The sequence below is a fragment of the Lissotriton vulgaris genome, chromosome 9 (genome assembly GCF_964263255.1).
Source record: "Lissotriton vulgaris chromosome 9, aLisVul1.2, whole genome shotgun sequence".
NCBI classification, from domain to species: domain Eukaryota; kingdom Metazoa; phylum Chordata; class Amphibia; order Caudata; family Salamandridae; genus Lissotriton; species Lissotriton vulgaris.
The window spans coordinates 456,581,268-456,601,210 of NC_141697.1; the positions used below are offsets into that span (position 1 = coordinate 456,581,268).

At 46.3% G+C, this 19,943-nt stretch overlaps 1 protein-coding gene across 1 annotated transcript in view; it reads left to right on the plus strand.

Moving 5' to 3' along the window:
* Nucleotides 1-19,943, plus strand: part of ADSS1 (adenylosuccinate synthase 1) — a 478,155-nt gene that overhangs the window by 333,525 nt on the left and 124,687 nt on the right. The gene's annotated exons all lie outside the window — the stretch shown is intronic.

Here is a 19,943-nt window from a genome sequence, read left to right on the forward strand (position 1 = left end):
CAACTCGGAACCCTCACTACTAACCTATCCCTCCTAAAGGCTGACCATGACAAGCTGGCAGACAAAGTCAAAGACCACGGGCTAACACTCACAGACCTTGCGCCCAAGGTGGCTGATCATGGCACGTCCATCAAAGAAATACAAGGCCAGGTCGCCGCGCTTATGGAACCGGCCGAGGACGTGGAAGGCCGCAACCGAAGGAATAATATACGGGTTATCGGCCTTCCAGAAAAATGTGAGGAACCGCAGGCTGAAGAGTTCATGGAGCAGTGGTTCAGGGAGCACGTGGCGACGGAAGGGCTCTCTCCGTACTTCTGTGTGGAGAAGGCACACAGGAACCCGACGGGACAGCCCCGGCCGGGGCTCCCTCCGTGCCCTCTCGTTGTTCGCATCCTTAATTACGGCGACAGAGACGTCCTTCTGAGAAAAGCTCGAGAGAAATCCACCATCCATTTTGAGAATCAGAGGGTGTCGCTCTACCCAGATTATACGAACATAGTACCAAAACAGCAGGCCTCCTACATGGCGGTGAAGAAGAAACTGAGAAACGCACAGCTAAAATACGCATTACTCTTCCCCGCCCACTTGAAAGTTATCCAGGGGAAGAAATCTCACTTTTTCGAAAGCTCTACGGACGCCGAAGAATGGCTGGAGGTGATGGGTTTGGACGGCAGCCAGGAGGCATCTCAGGAGGCGGAGACGAGGACGTCGGAGAGGAGCTCCGGGGGTGGCCGCCGCTCCCCCTCTGGATCAGGACAGAGACCTGCTGGGCGAGGACCGTTGTGGGACCATCAGAAGGAGGACCAACTGGCGGCCCTCTCGCTCGCCGGTATCTTTAGAGAGGACCCGGCGAAAATAGCCACAGAGTCTCACGATAACACGGTGCATTCAGACTCGGAAAACAGTGTGCTGCTCTTTCCTACAATCACGCCCAGGGCCGCTGATGACCTCATCGACAGCTAACCTGTCGGGTGATATCCAGGACTATACAACAACAATTAATACCTGGGGGTCTGAGAACATATAAGTGAGTCAGACAAATCGGATCACTATACCAAGACTACGCAAAATAACACCAGTGAGAGAAAGTTGGTAACTACAGGCCTAGTCGAGGCTCAAGAGTATATGGAGAAAAATAGTTCCCATCAGAAGCCACACTGTACTGCCCTCATTGTCATCATTTGGGTTCTCCTTACCCAGGAGACAGAATGGCCAGTAAGTTGTTACCGTGACCGAAATGTGGTATGCGGGAAGTACAGAAAAGAATGTAAGTGGCTAATGAAAAAGCAGTGTATGGTGGTTAGAGTGAAAAGTGAGGGGTAATAGTAAAATTAGGTGAACTGGGTAGAAAAAAGAAATGTATTAATATCTCCCAATCCCTAAGATTAAAAGGCAGATGTGGGTGCGGGTTTTAAATAATAACCGCACTTTATAGTGGTCGACATGTTTCTGCATTACAAAGAACAGAGTTTCTAATGCATTCTTCAGGACCTTTGTTGGAAATACACTACTGCTTTGTGAATAATAATGAAAAAATATGAAAAAATATCACCTGGGTATCCCAGGCGTGCTCAACCGTATACCATGTATGTTTGTTGAGAGGCTTCACCCCACCTGGCTGCAGCGCAGGTAAAAGGAGCACCGCTCTTTCCGTCGGTGTCTCCGGGCAGTCCTCAGTACTGCTTGGGGGGATATCCAGGACTGACACCTCTGCAGCTGTCACTGTACGGTATCCTTTTTTTATTTGTTTCTGTTGAAATTGGTGCTTCTGATGCCTGTCCTATATGAGAAGCTATGTATGGGGGATGGTGGCGATACACGTGATGAGCAGACAATGACTTTTCCACAACAGACATCACATCCCCTAGCATTGACACTGCACTGGGTACTCGGGGGTATGGCTTGAGGTTGCTCATTGACATCCCCACAGATGCTGTCTGTATACCACTCTGACCTTTCTTATACGCATCAAGGGCTCGGCCCGGCCACTGTTGAGCCGGTGGAGACCGAAACTGGTAACAAGATGGAGATGTATGTGCTAGGCCACCCCTCCCCCAATGGCGAATGCACAAAACTTTGGTTCTCTTTACTTTTATTATCAATGTTGGGCACGGCTAAGTTAGTTGGCTGCGCCAAGTTTGTTTTAATTCTGTTAGTTGTTTTTAAAGGTGTACTCCCCTGGGTTCTGCTCCCCGGAGTTTTCGGAACGCGACCACTGACAGCATTGATTCCACCACATGTAGATCATGGCTGATCACTCAGGAATGTACAAAGTTGTTACTTGGAATGTGCGAGGGCTAGGCGCAGTGCAGAAAAGACACAGGGTTCACTCCTACCTGCTTAGACAGCAGACACAAATCGCCATCCTACAAGAAACACACCTCACGATATCTGAAGCCCAGAAGTTGCGGATAAATGGAGAGGGACTATATATATTCCACATCATACTCAGCATTTTCTAGGTGGGCCACTATCTGGGTGAGACACGGGACCCCGTTTACTGAAGTGGAAAGGAACGTGGATGACCAGGGCAGGTACATCCTAGTCAAAGGTAACCTAGATGGCAAACTGATTGTCCTGGGCAGCATCTACGCCCCGAAGATCCTTAAGGAGTTGAAGGTGGACGAGGCCCTAATTTCCTTCCTTAGGCTGCTTTATGTGGGAGCCAGGGCAAAAGTTAGATTTGGTACCAACGGCGAATGCACTTAGCCGTTCCATGTCCGGCGGGGTGTCAGGCAAGGATGCGTTCTCGCCCCTTTTCTTTTCAACTTATACACCAATGATTTAGAGAAAGATTTGAAGGCCGAGGTGCGCGATTCCCCCAGGTCAAAAATAATCAAATTGTTTCACTCCAGTATGCTGATGACGCTGTGGTCATGGCCAGAACTCAAAGAGGGCTACAAATGGCCTTAAATACATATATGAACTTTATGGACTTGAGGGGGTTGAAACTAAATGTAAAAAAGACATTTGTAATGACCTGTGGTAGACGTAGGAATGGAGAGTGTCGTCTGCTAGCAGGGAAAGAGAAGATCGCCCCAACCAAAACTTTTTCCTACCTGGGTATTGTATTAGAAGATACGGGTAGTTGGGGGCCTTCAATTAGATCCAGGTCTTTGATGTTTAACCCTTTCGATGCTCATGACGAGCTCAGCTCGTCATGATGCACAGTTGAGCTGTGCTGATGACGAGCTGAGCTCGTCATGACACCAGCAAAATGGCATTTTTCAGCACAGGGGGGGGGGGAACGCCTAGCAGCCAAGGTGTTAAACGAGCTACATCTGTCTTGATGGGTAAACAGTCAAAATATCGAGTTTTTAATTTCGACCTACACTAATATCGAGTTGCTAATATCGATGGGACAGAATATCGATGTCCAGAATATCGATGGCCAGAATATCGACCCTAAGGTAAGTAATATCGAAATTACTAATATCGATAGCATATATATCGATGTAAGTAATTTCGATTTACTAATATGTGTTAGAAATATAAGTTAAGTATTTAAATTAATTGTTATAATATGTGTTTAATATGTTTTTATAATTTAAAAATATATAAGAGTAAATAATATGTTTTACTACCACAGCGGGTTGTGGGTTTATAGGGGAATAGGGTGGGAAGTAATTTATTTGTAATTAAATAATTATTTTTCAATTATTAATTTATTTTGCAATTAAATATTAATTGGCAATGATTTATTTTAATTGATTAATTGATTAATTAATTGATAATTTATGTATATTTTTAACTAAATTATATGTTTTACTACTGGAGCGGGTTGTGGGTTTATAGGGGAATAGGGTGGGAAGTAATTTATTTGTAATATTAATTTTGGGTAAAGGGGTATTTTTAGGGTTCAGGGTCAGTTTTCAGTTTTTGGGTAAAGGGGTATTTTTAGGGTTCAGGGTCAGTTTTCAGTTTTTGGGTAAAGGGGTATTTTTAGGGTTCAGGGTCAGTTTTCAGTTTTTGGGTAAAGGGGAATTTTTAGGGTTCAGGGTCAGTTTTCAGTTTTTGGGTAAAGGGGTATTTTTAGGGTTCATGGTCAGTTTTCAGTTTTTGGGTAAAGGGGTATTTTTAGGGTTCAGGGTCAGTTTTCAGTTTTTGGGTAAAGGGGAATTTTTAGGGTTCAGGGTCAGTTTTCAGTTTTTGGGTAAAGGGGTATTTTTAGGGTTCAGGGTCAGTTTTCAGTTTTTGGGTAAAGGGGTATTTTTAGGGTTCAGGGTCAGTTTTCAGTTTTTGGGTAAAGGGGTATTTTTTGGGTTCAGGGTCAGTTTTCAGTTCTTTGGTAAAGGGGTATTTTTAGGGTTCAGGGTCAGTTTTCAGTTCTTTGGTAAAGGGGTATTTTTAGGGTTCAGGGTCAGTTTTCAGTTTATGGGTAAAGGGGTATTTTTAGGGTTCAGGGTCAGTTTTCAGTTTTTGGGTAAAGGGGTATTTTTAGGGTTCAGGGTCAGTTTTCAGTTTTTGGGTAAAGGGGTATTTTTAAGGTTCAGGGTCAGTTTTCATTTTTTGGGTAAAGGGGTATTTTTAGGGTTCAGGGTCAGTTTTCAGTTTTTGGGTAAAGGGGTATTTTTAGGGTTCAGGGTCAGTTTTCAGTTATTGGGTAAAGGGGTATTTTTAGGGTTCAGGGTCAGTTTTCAGTTTTTGGTTAAAGGGGTATTTTTAGGGTTCAGGGTCAGTTTTCAGTTTATGGGTAAAGGGGTATTTTTAGGGTTCAGGGTCAGTTTTAGGTTTTTGGGTAAAGGGGTATTTTTAGTGTTCAGGGTCAGTTTTCCCTACTGTTGCACCCACTGGAGTGGGAATAGTAATTATTGTTAAGTAATTATATATTATATATGATTCATTTTTTTTTATTTATTAAATATGTATTATTATTTTTTTTAACAATTATTACATATATTTAAATATGTTTAAGTAATTATTATGTATTATTTACAGTTTTTTTATGTTATTTTAAATTTAAAAAAAATCGATATATTTAACAACGATATTTTTTACATCGATATTAAATTTTCGATATTTTGGTACTTACCATGTTGTACATAGGGCGTCGATATTTTTGCTATCGATATAATTACGCCGATATTTGTGTAGGTCGAAATTCTGTCTGTCGAAATTCTGTCATAGATCCGTCTTGATGATATTCTCAAAAAAATGGGGAAAAGACCCGCAGACATATTGCTGAAAATTTATCAAGCTAAGTGTATTAGCATAGCTACCTATGGGGGGGGGAGTCTGGAGAATATCCGACTCAACACTAATGCAGAAGATAGAAAACGCATTTTTAAAATGTATTCTGGCTGTTCCCCAAAGTACACCTAATTTTAACTGTCATGCAGAGTTGGGCACTCGGTATATAAGTGACCTTATCAGCATGCAACCGCTATTGCTGTGGCACCGAGTATGGACCTCACCCGATCTCAGCCTGAACAGAGACATTGTTACTGACTGTATGAGCCTAGATCGGGCTACTAGAATCCCCTGGTTGACCTATATACGTAAGTTCGCTAATGATCTAGGGAGACCTGAGTTTTATCATACACCTGAATCACAGTGTAATATCTCCAGGAAGGACTTGAAGCTGCTTTGCTGGAACCATTTGGAAACCCTAAGGGCAGGAGTAGAACTGGTTAAGAAATCTGTGACCCATCATCAAGCAACGCTAGTGACATACTCTATTCAACCTTATTTAAACTGGTGCTTAAATGGTTTCGACTTATATTTATTGACAAGATTTAGGTTTAACATCTTTTTTCGTTTAGTAACTTTCCCAAATATGAACAACTGGGACAGGATGTTATGTAGTTGTCCGTGTGACAATATGTCAGTTCAATCTACATTGCACGTTATCTGCTTCTGTAAATTTTATGTTGATGAAAGGTTGAGGTGGATTAAACCACTTCTAAAAAAGTATGGAACATGGAGACAATGCAGGCCGGCCCTACTGTTTCTTTTATCTCTCAACGATGTATACACTGCGGCCGTAATGACAGGTTTTTTAAAAAGTGTACTAAAAAAAAGGAAAAGCTTAAATATTCTTTAAATTTAATTGTTCTTTTTAAACATTTTTAATGTATTTACATGAATTATTGTATGTGCAAAATTGAATCTGTTGCTTTTATGATTTTATGTATTTTAAAATCGAATAAAGCTTTTTCATTCATTCATTCACCACTCCACTCTATGCCACTAGACTCTATGCTGTACCATTGTATGCCACTCCACTTTACATCAATCCAGTGTATGCCACTTCACTTTATGGCACTACACTCTGCGCCACTCTCATATATGCTATTTCATTGTATACCACTCCACGCTACATCATTTCACTCAACCCTATTTCACTGTATGCCACTCCACTCTATGCCACTACAGACAACACTATTCTACTCTACAAAACTCCACTCTATGCTACTCCACTTTATGCCACTTCACTCATCACTACTCTAGTCTGCACCACTCCACTCTACACCACTAAACTCTAATCCAATGTACTCCACTCCACTCTATGCCACTCCAGTGTATCAAATACACTCTTCCCCACTGCAGTCTACCACACTCCTCCCTATTGTATTGCACTCTACATTTCGGCACTCAACTCTACTCTTCTCCATTCCAGTCTACACCGCTCCATTGTGCGCCACTCTACTGTACGCTATTCCACTGTACACCACTCAAATCTAGCCGTGGAGGCGTGCGAGTTCAAATAATTTGAAGGTGTTACTTGAATATTTATTCTTTAGATATATACCACACTTTATCAATTCTAAACTTATACTTTTAATTTATATTCAATTCAATTCAAAAATAGCTTTATTCGATTTTAACAAGGAAAATCATAAAAGCACATTTTAATACAGCATAATAAAAATGAATTTAGCTCAGACCAAATATTAAAATAGACGTAAGCGATAAGAAAAGACTTTGAAATTTTTTAAAAAAGATATATCAGATTCAGAGGACAGTCAATTCATAGATGCTCTACACCTTACTGCAAATTTCAAAAAACTAGCAGCTACAGTAATGGTATGTTCATCTTCGAGCATATAGAGCTTGAGTAAGGCTGGTCTGCACTGTCTTAGACCCCATTGTTTCAAAAGTGGTAGGAGATGCTTCTTTCTACCCCAATCGTAATATTTGCAGAATAAAAGGACGTGGATATTGGATTGCTTAGAGGTGTTGTCACAAGGACAGACCACCAGATTAGTGGACCAGTCATTAGTGGTGGGAAATGTTAATAGACGGTAGAAGCACTCTGTCCTCATCCTTGTTAGCAGCATTCTCGTGTAGGTTGGAATATGCGGAGAAAGATAGGATGGAATGCCAACATCATGAAGTAGGAGCTTGTGGTGGGCAATCGATAGTTTGTTACCTTCAATATAAGAGCGCCTGTCTTCAAGTAAGCCTAAACAGCGGGCCTTAAGGTCCTTTTTTAGAATGGTTGTGCATAGGGTCGGGTTGGCATATAAATCGGCTAAATCCAAAGATGTTAGGAATTTCCGCACGTAGGCGAGCCAGGATATTTTTCTTGAGTCACTTAAGGCCATGCAGTCCTTGATCACATCTCGGTTTAGCACAGTTTTTTCCGAGGTCCATATTTTGTGCCATAAAAGAATTGGAGCGGTTTTAATTGTGTCCGAGATATGTACACGGGCAAGCTCGTTGTGGCAGACTGTGGTGGAAATTGATCGTTGCACAGCCAGCAGGTATTTTAAGAATGCATTCTTGCTGGTTTGTATCTCTCCACAGTCCGCCAGACCCCAGATTCCAGCCCCATATGTTGCAGTGGAAATACACTTAGCTGCAAATATATCCAACAAGATCCCTACCGGTTTCCCACCTAATTTTGTGGCAAATTTCTTTAGGGCTCCAATTTGTCTAATGAAAGCCAAGTTACGGGTATGAATAGCATTTTTCCATGACCCTTTGCTATTAAAGAGTATGCCCAAGTAAGTAAAAGTTTTTGTGAGAGAGATCTTGGATGCGTTAATGAACGTGTTGCATGAAGTGTTCTTCTTTTTACTACAACACATGGTAAAGGTTTTACTTACGTTGATCTTTAGTCCTCTCTCGCCCATGAATGTTGAGAAGGCTGACAGTGCTTTTTGTAGCCCTAATTGTGTCCTTGACATGATAACGGCGTCGTCCGCATATAAGAGAATTGGGACTGCCAGGCCTTTTATTTTAGGGTAATCAACGTCCAATTTCGCGAGGCAGTCGGCGACGCTGTTTATATATAAATTAAAAAGAAAAGGGGCGAGGATGCAACCCTGTCTAACCCCCTTTTTGATGGGAAATTTGCTCGTGCAACTTCCATCCTTGCCGTAACGAACCTTGGCCCCAGCTCCACGGTACAATTCTTTTATGAAAACAAGTATATATTTTTTTTTTTTTTTTTTTTTTTGGTGTAAGACATTTATTGCACATTGTCATAGAGGTGGTACATACAATTCGCCTACAACCCATTAAGGCCGGCTGCGCACATTTCCAGAGAATTGAGTCAGAGGGACTTCCATACACAGCCCATCAGCCGACAGCCAGAGGCCCGGCGGCGCGTTTTCAGTGACAGTGTAGGCTTATTATACAACAATGCAACAGTATGGTATACATGTTCGTTCGGTCTCACTTTTTCAGTATTTTTTTTTTTGCCAGAATCCCCAAAACCCAGGGGAAAGGCATAACATCAGAACAAGAACCCCCCATTAAAACTCAAAGCACTGTGTCACAGCATTCTCCCTCCTTCATTGCCCCGCCATGTATCTCACAAAGTAGCAGATGACCCGCAGTCAGTGTGCGCTCAGCACATTTCATCATCGGAGGCCACTGACAACAGATATTGTCGGAAAGGTTCCCAGTAGTCTCTGGGGCGGGATCCCATAGGCAGGTCCTCCTCATACGTGAGTAATGTATCCTTGCAGTAGGCCAAGTCCTCTAGCCAGTTTTTTACCCTCGGCTTCCGCTTGCTGTTCCAGTGTACGGATATTCTCCTTTTCGCCACCAGTAGTGCAATCACGCACAGTTTACGTCTCCGTGCTCTTAGTTGTGGTACCAACCCCAGTAAACAGACTTTAGCAGTACATGGCAAGGTAGCTCCCAAGATAGTGTTGACAGTTTGCACCACCTGAACCCAATAGCGCGCCACCGCACCACAGTGCCAAGCTAAGTGTATGAAATCTGCATGTTCCTGTCCGCATCTAGTGCAGTTGGAGTCATCTCTCAGACCATATCTATGTAGTCTCTCTGGTGTATGTTACGTGTGATGTAGATATTTATAATGGATCAGCCTGAGATTACCGTTTGGTGTCAGCATCCCCGTTAGCATGCAGGAGGTCTCCCACTCCTCCTCCGTTAGGGTGTCCCCCAGTGCAGTGCTCCATTTTTCCCTTGCTTTTGTAGTGTTACCCCCGATGCTAGTTTGCGCGCTGCGGTACAATCGTGATACCAAATGAGATGCTGAGGGGGTGGTTAGAACGAGTGTCAGTGGAGCAAGTGGTTGTGGTTCTGCTGGGAACGTTTGAAAATGTTCTTTCACCGCCCTCTGCAGTCTGTAATAGGTGAAACTGAACATCAGGGTTGGATTTTGGATATATGATAGTTGGTCTAGTGTTATAAAGTGTCCATCCCTATACAAATCGCCTAGGGTATCAATGCCTGCGCTTTTAAGAAGGTCCATCCCCACCTGTTCTTGTGTGACAGAAAGTGCCGGATGGTGAGCTAATGGGAGTGTCGGCGCATATAGTGGTGTACACTGTGCCATCTTACTGAGTGTCCTCCATGCATCTACCGTCGTGTTCACGGGGTTAATATCGTGATCGTGCAGCCTTGGTCGAGTGTGTGTTAGAATACTTGTCAGTGGTATGGGATCAGCATTCCCTTTTTCTACTGCGACGTGCGTTAGGAACGGAATCTCGTGGAACCAATAATGCGCAAATTGCGCCTGCGCACATTGATAGTATAGGTAGATGTCTGGCACCTGGAACCCCCCTTTTGCGTACGGCAGTGTCAGAGTCCGTAGTTCTAGCCTAGCCTGTTTCCCCGCCCAGATTAAGGAGAGCATGAGAGATTTAATGTTACGAAACACCTCCGCCGGGGGCTTGATTGGTATATTGTTGAACAGGTATAAGAATTTAGGCAGGAGTACCATTTTCACTATGGCGAGCCTATCTGCCAGTGATAGCGGTAGCCCAATCCATCGTTTGACCTTGTCCTCAAGTGCAGATATGGTTCTCCCGTAATTGGTGCGGATGACCAGTTCCGGGTCTCTATGGAACCATACGCCCAAGTATCTCGTCGGCTCCTCTTGCCATTCCAGGGGGTAGTCCAGCAACGTGGGCTGGGTACTGTCCGTCAGCGGGAGTATGATGGATTTGCTCCAATTGATGTGGAGACCCGAGTAATGGCCGAACTTAATGTATTCCCGCAGCAGCGGGTTGAGGTTTGTCTCCGGGTTTTTGACGTAGAGGACCATGTCATCAGCGTACAAAGCTATGTGTATTGGTCGCGTGGGTAGCTGAATAGCTGAGTAGTGGTAGTGCTGGCGTATTTTACATGCCAGTGGCTCCAGTATGAGGGCAAATAGCATTGGCGATAGAGGGCATCCCTGTCTAGTGCCACGTTTGATGTCTATCGGAGCTGACAGATGTTTATTCACCCTTATTCGTGCCGTCAGGCCTGAGTATAACATTGTGATCCAGCCAATGAATAACGGCGGGAACCCCATCCGGATTAGGACTGCATGGAGAAATGGCCAGTCTATAGTATCGAACGCCTTGGCCGCATCCAATAGCACTGCCACCGCTTTGATTGTCGGGGCCAAATAGTGCGCCAGGGCGAAAAGGGTGCGCGTGTTGTGCGTGGTCGACCTGTCCGGAATGAAGCCGGCCTGGTCCGGTCGTATTAGTAACGGCATTAGCGGTTTTAATCTATCCGCTAGTATGCTCGCTAAAATTTTTGTGTCTACATTAATTAACGATAGGGGGCGGTAGGAGTCGCATTGCTCCTCGTCTTTACCTGGTTTCAGTAGGGCAATGATCATCGCCTCCCTCATGGACGGTGGTAGTGATTGGGCTTCATGCGCGTGCTCATATAGATTTACCAAGTGTGGCGCTAGTGTGTGTGCAAATGCCTTGTAAAATTCAATGACGAACCCATCTGGTCCCGGCGCTTTGCCGTTAGGGAGCCTTTTAATGGTATCAACAACTTCCTGTGTCGTTACGGGCCGTGCTAGGTATTCTCTGTGACCGTCTGCCAGCCAGGCGATCTCCACGTCAGCCATGTATGCCAATATTTCCTCCCGTGGCATCAGTGTCCTTTCCTCGTACAGTGCCCCATATGTATCTCTGAATTCCCCCATAATGGTCTTTATGTCATGCGCGCGTGTGCCGTCCTTAGTCCGTATTGCCGTTATGTGTTGTGGTGCCCTGCCGGAGCAGATCTTTTCCGCAAGGGCTCTGCCTGGCCGTCCCCCTTCCCCATATCTCCTAGCCGTTGTCCTCTTGAAGATGTGTTTCAGCTCATCGTCAGCAAATGTATTGTATTCCGTCAGTAGTACCTGAATGTCGCTGAGTAGCGCCGTGTCCCCAGTGTTTGTGTACCTCATCTCCAGCTCCCGAATCATCTCCTCCCTCCTCTTTAGCTGGTGGCGAATATCTTTCAATATTCCAGAGGATGTGCTAATGCAGACGCCCCGCACCGTTGCCTTAAATGCTTCCCACAGGAGGCACGGGTCCTCCGTAGTGGGGCAGTTCAGTTCGAAATAATCCGTAATCGCCTTCATGACAGTGTCAACGTACAGCGGATCACGCAAGGCCTGCGCGTTGAATCTCCAGGTGTAGGGCGGTGGGACATATTGTGGGATTCGTAATCTCAGGAGCACCGGGTTGTGGTCAGACAGTGTCCTCGGGAGATGTGTTATCTGCTCTACCCATGTAATAACATCTTGCGTGGTTAGCCAATAGTCTAGCCTGGACCAGCTTCTATTCGCCGCATTAACGTGTGTGGATATTTGCTCCCCTGGGTGCAGCGTCCTCCACACGTCGCTCACGTGCAAATCAGACATTGCGTCCAGCAGCATTTCCCTCGCCTTGGTGTGCTGTTCAGGTGTGTGTGGAGCCCTGTCAAGCCCGTCGTGCTGTGTAACGTTGAAGTCCCCCCCCCATATGACATTGTCTGCCTGTAGGTCCGCTATTTTGTGCCATACTGTTTCAAAAAACCCCGCATCATCCACGTTGGGGCCATAGACATTTACCAGTGCCACTCTCTGCCGCCTTACCTCTCCCACCACGATCACATACCGCCCCCCCGTGTCAGAGTACGTGTCCTTAATTGTGAAGTGGGTCCCTTTCTTGATCAAGATACTGACGCCCCGTGAGTATGTCGAGTAGTATGAGCTAGTGGTGGACTCCGCCCATTTACTCCCCAGCTTGGAAGTGGTAGTGGGTGCCATGTGCGTTTCTTGTAGGAATACCACATCCGCCTTCAGCCTGTTAACATATGCAAACATTTGTCTTATCTTTTTCGGGTTCCCCAACCCCCTGACATTCCACGTGAGAAAATTAAGCGTGTCAGAGCGTGTCATTACCGTGATGTCAGTAGAAATCGTGTGCCGCGTGTGTCGTGCAGCCCTCTGCCACAGAGCGTTCCTACAGCGTGAACAATACAGGCAACTAATGAGGTCGCAATGCTTCTCAGCCACAGTGCAAACATTCGAACCATATACAGCTTCCCAGCCCCCCCTCCACCCACTTCAGCACCCAAACATTGCCAAAGCCATCCCCCCCCGAACTTCAAAACTGTTGTAAAACTTGTTGTGGGGTACACCCTCCTGGGGGGGTCGCCCGAAGCACACATCTCCATCCACATAGTGGATGTGGACGGGCGCGGTATCACACAATAACATTGTCAAATGACAGTCGTTTTGTCTCTGTGTTCGCCCTTCTCTCCCCCCCATCCCCTCATGTGCGTTTATGAACATCTTTCCTTCACCTTTCTCGTACCGAGGTGTCTAATGGTCTTAGGCAGTGCCACCCGCCCCCATAGTCAGTGCTTCAAGGTTACGTACTTGAGGCGCATGCAGTGCTGTCTTCTGGGCACACGCCCTTAGTAAAACACATCCCATACCTTGCGTGTTGGCCCATAAAAGAATTGGAGCGCCCCTGCTGTACTCACTGCGTCACTGCCAGACAAGGCCTCTGTCCAATGTTCGTCTGCAGCAACGTCTGCACCCTCTCGGAGTGCAAATCATAGTCTCGCGCCAAACAGAAAATCTGTGTTATGCAGCCCGCTCCAACTAAGTAGTCCAGTGATCTGCATTGGTCCGCCATTTGCGGTGTCAGTCGTTGTCGCTTGTTCTTCCCGCATTCTCCCGGTCTTTCCGACGTTTGATATAGGTTTTAACGTAGTCCTGCGCAGCTTGCACCGTCGGAAGGATCACCGGCTTGCCATCCGTTAGGATCTTAAGTTTCGCAGGATACAGCATCGCATACCCGATTTCCAATTCTCGAAGCTTCTTTTTAACGGGAGCGAATTCTTTTCTGGCCAGCTGCACCGCCATGGTGTGATCAGGGTAGAACTCCAGGGTGTTACCCCGGTGGTTGATAGTGCCCTTTTCCCTTGCCAGTCGTAGTACGGTATCCCTATCTCTGTAGTTGAGCACTCTGGCAATAATTATTCGAGGTGTCGCCCCCGGTTTTGGAGTGGGAGCCAGGGAGCGGTGCGCACGTTCGACCAGAAATACCTCGGAGAAGCTCCCTGCACCGAAGATATCTTTCAGCATGTTTTCCACGTACGTCTCCATTCTGCCGGTGTTGGTGGATTCCGGCAGGCCCGCTATGCGCACGTTGTTGCGGCGCGACCTCGCTTCCTGGTCCTCCACCTTCGCCTTCAGGGTCTCCAGGGTCTTTTCGATGGCCCTGCATGCTTTCGTGGTGTCCCTGGAGTGGTCTTCCACCGCGGAGATCCTTTGTTCCGCCTCCACCAGTCTTTCCTCGTGGTTCTCCAGTTTGGACAAAAGGGTGTCCACCCTTGCCACAACATTGTCCATTTTGTTATTCATGTCCTGTAGACTTTGCTGTATAGCCCTTAGCACTGCCTCCATGTTGGCGCCTTCCCCTAGTACCTGCTCACCTTCTGCTTCCAGTGCAGCCCCTGTCTTCGTCGCTTGTTTCTTGGTCTCAAAGGGCAGTTTCGATTGCTGCTTGTCGGGTTTCCCCATTTCTCTGTGGGCACAGTGGGGCTGGCGGCCTGTGAGCGCGTTGGTGTCGCTGGCTTGGACGCCGTCCGTGTGCGCCGAGGTTGTGTTCCAGCCCTTCCCAGCGCTGCGGGTCTATTCATTTGTCGTGCCACTTTGCCACATAGTGGAACCACACAGCGTTCAGTGCAGGCGTCCCCTGCGTTGGTGTGGCAGTCGTGGGGTCTTGTCTATGCTGGGGTGCCCTCTTCCTGGGAGGCGTGGACCTACGAGTGATGTCGGTCCCGCTTCGCGCCCTTCAGCTAGCGCAGCGGAGCGCCCTGGACCTTGCAATTTGCCGCGTTGGTAGGAGCATCCCTAGCCGCTTCCCTCCTGTTGTTGTGGTCACTGCTAAGCAGCGGAACGCTGTGTCGCTGGTTCCCACCCTGGTTCTGAAGGCCACCGGGCGCTGCCAGCACCCGTTGTTGATGCGCCGGTTGTGCGTTTCACCGCCGCCGCCATTTTGTCCGCCCTGGAATGCACAAGGACCGCTGCAGTGTTCACACGCAACGCAGGCAAGTTGTACCTTGTTTCCGCCGGCTCGCGGTCCACGTTGCTGTCCAGTCTGGGTGGGTGCAATCCTGAGAGCGCTCGGCAGCGACACCAGTCACTCGTGTCCGTGCTTGCTGCAGCCGCGCGCCGCCATCTTGTCCAGCCTCGCAGCATTGTGCGATTTTCTGCCGATCTCTCCTACATGCCGCACACCAGGCGGCTGAAACTTTCACACCGCAGAGCCGGGGCGGTCAGATGTCCATATTTACCGTTTGCGCCGAATTTGGGGATGGTTAGGGGACAAAGGCGACGATTTTACCGCTCCCGTCCGGCGGAGCCGACTCAGCAGCCAGCCATCCCGCAGTGCGCCCTCTAGCGCCCCCCCATGAAAACAAGTATATTGGGATCAACTCCCATGGCGGTAAGGGTAGACCACAGTATAGAGTGGTTAAGGCAGTCAAAAGCAGAGCTTAAGTCCACGAAGGTCATATATAAATTACACCCTTTTGCCGTCACATATTTATCGGTAATCAAAGCTAAGTTGAGGCATTGTTCCACTGTCCCAAGGCCAGAGACAAATCCATATTGAAATTTGGATAAGGTGTTGTTTGCCTGAGCCCATATCTGCAGTTGATTCAGCAGGACTCTCCCCGCCACCTTCATCATGGAGTCCAGCAAAGAAATGGGTCTGTAACATTTTGGGTCCATTCTTTCCCCTTTTTTAAAGATTGGTATTATGATGGCTTCTTGCCAGGTTTCAGGGAATCCTGTGTGGGCATAGGAGTTAAGGACATTTGTGACAATTGGTGCCCACAGTTTGATGTTATCTTTAAATAAGTCTATTGGTATTCCGTCCGGCCCAGGGGCTTTAGCATTAGAACTTTCAAGAATGGCCAGTTCCACTTCTGCATAATTGAAAGAGATGGTAAGTGGAAACGACTCTGTACAATTTCTTTGTATCTCGTTACTCTCAGTTTGGTGAATGTCAGGGTGGGGTGGCTCAATCTGTTCATCTAGTTTATACAATTCTGTAAAGTGATTTATCCAGACTTCCTCTTGGATGGCAATTTCTATGAGGTCAGTTGTCCTATCAATGAAAAAAGGGGCGTTGACCTCTCTCCAAAAGGCCGTATTGTCTCTTAGGATACTTGCTTTTACCAAAGCTTCCCAGGCTGCAGATTTCAGTTCCTTTTTCCTGTTTTTAATTGCCTGTTTATAAGCTGCACGGGCTAATCTTATTTCCGTCTGATTTTTTGGGTGTTTGTTAAGAGTAGTCTTTAGGGTATTGTGTGTACTTGAACATTCACGATCAAACCATCCAGGGCTTTTTGTCCCATTACTTTTATTGTGTTTTCTATACAAGTTTTTCCTAATTTGTGACGCAATTTGGTCAAAAGCACTGATAATTTCCTGTGGGTTGGGAGGATATTCTAGACAAGGCCGGAATAAATCAGGGTCAACGTTGATCAAATTTTCGAGAAACTTGGATGTATCAATTTTTGCCCACTTTAAAGTATAACCGTTTCTCGACGAGAGTGATATGGAATGTGAATAGAGATTTCCTGTAGTGCTCCCAGACTTATTTCCACTAATGGGGGAATATATTTTCGCACTAATAGGGTAGTGGTCGCTCATAGCCAGCTCCTCTCTCCTGGTTTCTCGGGCATCGCTGTGGTGACTATTTGACAGGAGAATAAAGTCTATAGTCGTGAGCGAGCCCCTTCCATGGAATGTAGGTTGGAAGACAGTTGGTGGAACTGTTAGGTCATTAAAAAAGCCCAAATCCCATTCGTGTAATAAGTTGTTTAGTTGGGAACCCATAGCTGAGTGTTCGAAATGGGTGGTGTGTTCGCCATTTGGGGCTCTTAAGTCGCAAACCCTGGTTCCACTATATGGGCATAGGTGACAGTTGAAATCTCCTAAAATAACTAAACGTCTGTCTAGACGAGGCCCACCCATGCCCTTCTTGATAAGTTTGGAAAGAAAGTCTATGAATTTTGGTTGGTCGTCTCTCTGTTTACTATTATATAGGTTTACGATGAGAGAGCTAACAACCTCTTTCCCAGTCATTCTTAAGGCCTGTGAGTGGAGGCCAAAGGACTTTAAAGTAGGATCAAGTGAGGCAACCTCAATGGGTTCTGGAGATACGTTGAGCCTATTTGTGACATATAGGCAAAGACCTCCTGAAGGTCTGCCTCTGGTAGGCTGGGTAGCTGGGGTGAAATGTGTGCTATAGCAATCCAGATTGGTAGGTGTCAGGTCCCAACATTCCTGTAATGCTATGATATCAAATCTGTTTATAAAGTTCAGGAAAGTTGGGTCCTTCGCTTTGGCTGAAAGACCGGCTATGTTCCAGGTTAGAATAGACAAATGTTGATTAAAGTCGGTATGATTTGGGGGACAATAGGGATGACTGTGATCAGGGGTTAAAGTGGAAGGAACCAAGGGTCCATTTGTTTGTACGGCAGTGGACCCAGAAGGGGACATATTAGCGGGGCCAGCAGTTAGTTGTTCCATGACAGGTTCCCCATATTGACTTGAGAGTGACCCAGTCCTAGCAGGGGGCAAAGGAAATTTTATCTTATTCTGGGGGGATGGTTGGTTGCTTGGTGGTCAGTCGACCATTTCTAAGACTGAGTAATAGTTGCTGGTTGGTACCCCCCTCCACCCCTCTGCGTAGGGTTGCTCTCTTCTTTGATTCCAAGGGTGAAAATCCCAATCCCTTCCTCTGTTGCGTGTATCTACCTGAGACCAACTCCAGCCTGGAGATTGGTTCCAGCTAAGAGGGTAATCTTGATCGCGAGGAATCCTTGGAGGATAAAAAAAGGACAGGCGATGGGTGTCTATGGATCCCTTTCTCTCCAAGGTTGACCAAGAGCAAATATATCTAACAGTCTCTGGATCGTCAAAATTGATGATAATGCAGTCCCCCTGTATTCTTTTTCTAGTTTCCCCAATCCAAGGAACCCTGCGTGTCATGGAGAGCCTGCTATTGCAGTGGGAGGGAAGGGGTCTGTTGACGTTGAGCCATTGCATGACTTTATTTTTTAAGGACCAGGTGGATTCACTCGTATTTTCATCTAGTTCTGGGACTCCCGTAAGGATCACGGTGTAGGGAGTTGCCTCTGGGGGGAGGTGGATAGGTCTCTTTGGCTTGGCTGGTTTATTCGTAGCATCACTTGCTGGTTGTACATCTAAGGGCTTGGGAGGGGGGGGGCTTTGATTTAGTTTTGGAGGGCTCGGATGTTGTTATGGTTGGCTTTCCCTGAGCTTGCTTGGTGGTGTCTTTAGTGTTTGTTGGAGTTACTTTAGTGTTAGTTGGCGTGTTGGGAGGTTTACCTGCAGGTAAAGCGGTGTTATGTGTTGGTGGTGGGGGTGCGGATTTCTGCACGGTAGTTTCCCTAGTATGAATGGCAATTGTGGAGACTGGGGGAGCTGTAACAATGCTAAGAGGTTTTTGTTGACTAGTAAGGTTGATAAGTCTAGCAATTTGTTTCTCGATGTTATTTAAGGATCTTTCGATAGGTAATAGTTGGGATTTTATGAGATCCTTAATTGTGACAGAGGAAACAGCTGATGGACTTAGCGCTGTTCCTCGCAGTCCCGGGGCCGCGCCTCTCACCTCCTCTGCGGCCTCGCGGTGGCTTTCTCCTCCCTCTTATGGCGTGGACAGTCTGGCAAAGAAGCTGCTACTCCTGTAGCAAAGGCAGGACTCTGGAAACGCTGGGATCAGAAACCTCAAAGGCGAGCGGCACCCGCAAAGCGGGGGCCGCGAGAGGTTATGAACGCCTTGCTGGGGGCGGGCACTGGGAGGGGGCGCGGCTCACGCGGGAAGAGGAAACAGCTGATGGACTTAGCGCTGTTCCTCGCAGTCCCGGGGCCGCGCCTCTCACCTCCTCTGCGGCCTCGCGGTGGCTTTCTCCTCCCTCTTATGGCGTGGACAGTCTGGCAAAGAAGCTGCTACTCCTGTAGCAAAGGCAGGACTCTGGAAACGCTGGGATCAGAAACTTCAAAGGCGAGCGGCTCCCGCGAAGCGGGGGCCGCGAGAGGTTATGAACGCCTTGCTGGGGGCGGGCACTGGGAGGGGGCGCGGCTCACGCGGGAAGAGGAAACAGCTGATGGACTTAGCGCTGTTCCTCGCAGTCCCGGGGCCGCGCCTCTCACCTCCTCTGCGGCCTCGCGGTGGCTTTCTCCTCCCTCTTATGGCGTGGACAGTCTGGCAAAGAAGCTGCTACTCCTGTAGCAAAGGCAGGACTCTGGAAACGCTGGGATCAGAAACCTCAAAGGCGAGCTTTTAATTTATAATTTATGCAACACCTTCAAATGATATATTATGAAAGTGTTGCATACATTATAAATTAAAAGTATAAGTTTAGAATTTATCATTTTTGTGTGGTTTAAGTTTTGTTTGTATCTAAAGATTAAATACAATTATAGTAATTTAAAGGTACATACTAAGGAATAAATATAAGGTGTAACTATAACTTCAGAATGTTTAATCTTTGTGTATTTAGGTTTGGTTGCATTGAAAGAATAAATAAAGTGTTCCTAACTGTTACTAAGCTTTAACCTTCATGATTGCCATTGGATAAGGATCCACAACTTGTATCTGTGGCCCTTTTTATGCCTTCTAAAAGTCACTTCTAGAGATGACACTAGTTCCAAGGGCTTCCTAGACAATAATATCCCTAGTCGAATTTGAGGGGGGCATGGAAGAAATGAGTTTAAATAGCAGCCGCCAATGTCCATTGGCATTTACGTTACTGCATTCCTCCTTTAATATCACCTTCCACCCACATACATTCACGCACACTGTCCAGGCATGGGCTATGCCCCTTCACACCACTTTCAATTTACTCCTGAAAGCTCAGAATGCAGGGAAATAAGATAAGGAAATGCAGGGAAACGAGCCAAGTTCTACATTTTAACTTTCTGGTTGGCTGAGCTCTTCTCAGTATTCTGTTGAGTATTTTTTGCTCTTGTTAAAATGTTGTAATGTAGGCAGTTCACACGGTTTGCTACTATTGTACTCTGAGTTGGTATTAACTACTGTTCTTCAATGTGTATATCATTGCCTACGAAACCTTGAGCGAATATCCGATTGTTTGGATACTGTCCAGACAATTTCTCCTCCCAAAAACAGTTAAAAATCACAGTGGATTTCATTCTTCTTTCATCCTTTGTGCAATCTTGTCAAACTTTAGGCATTTCAGATCCTATTAGT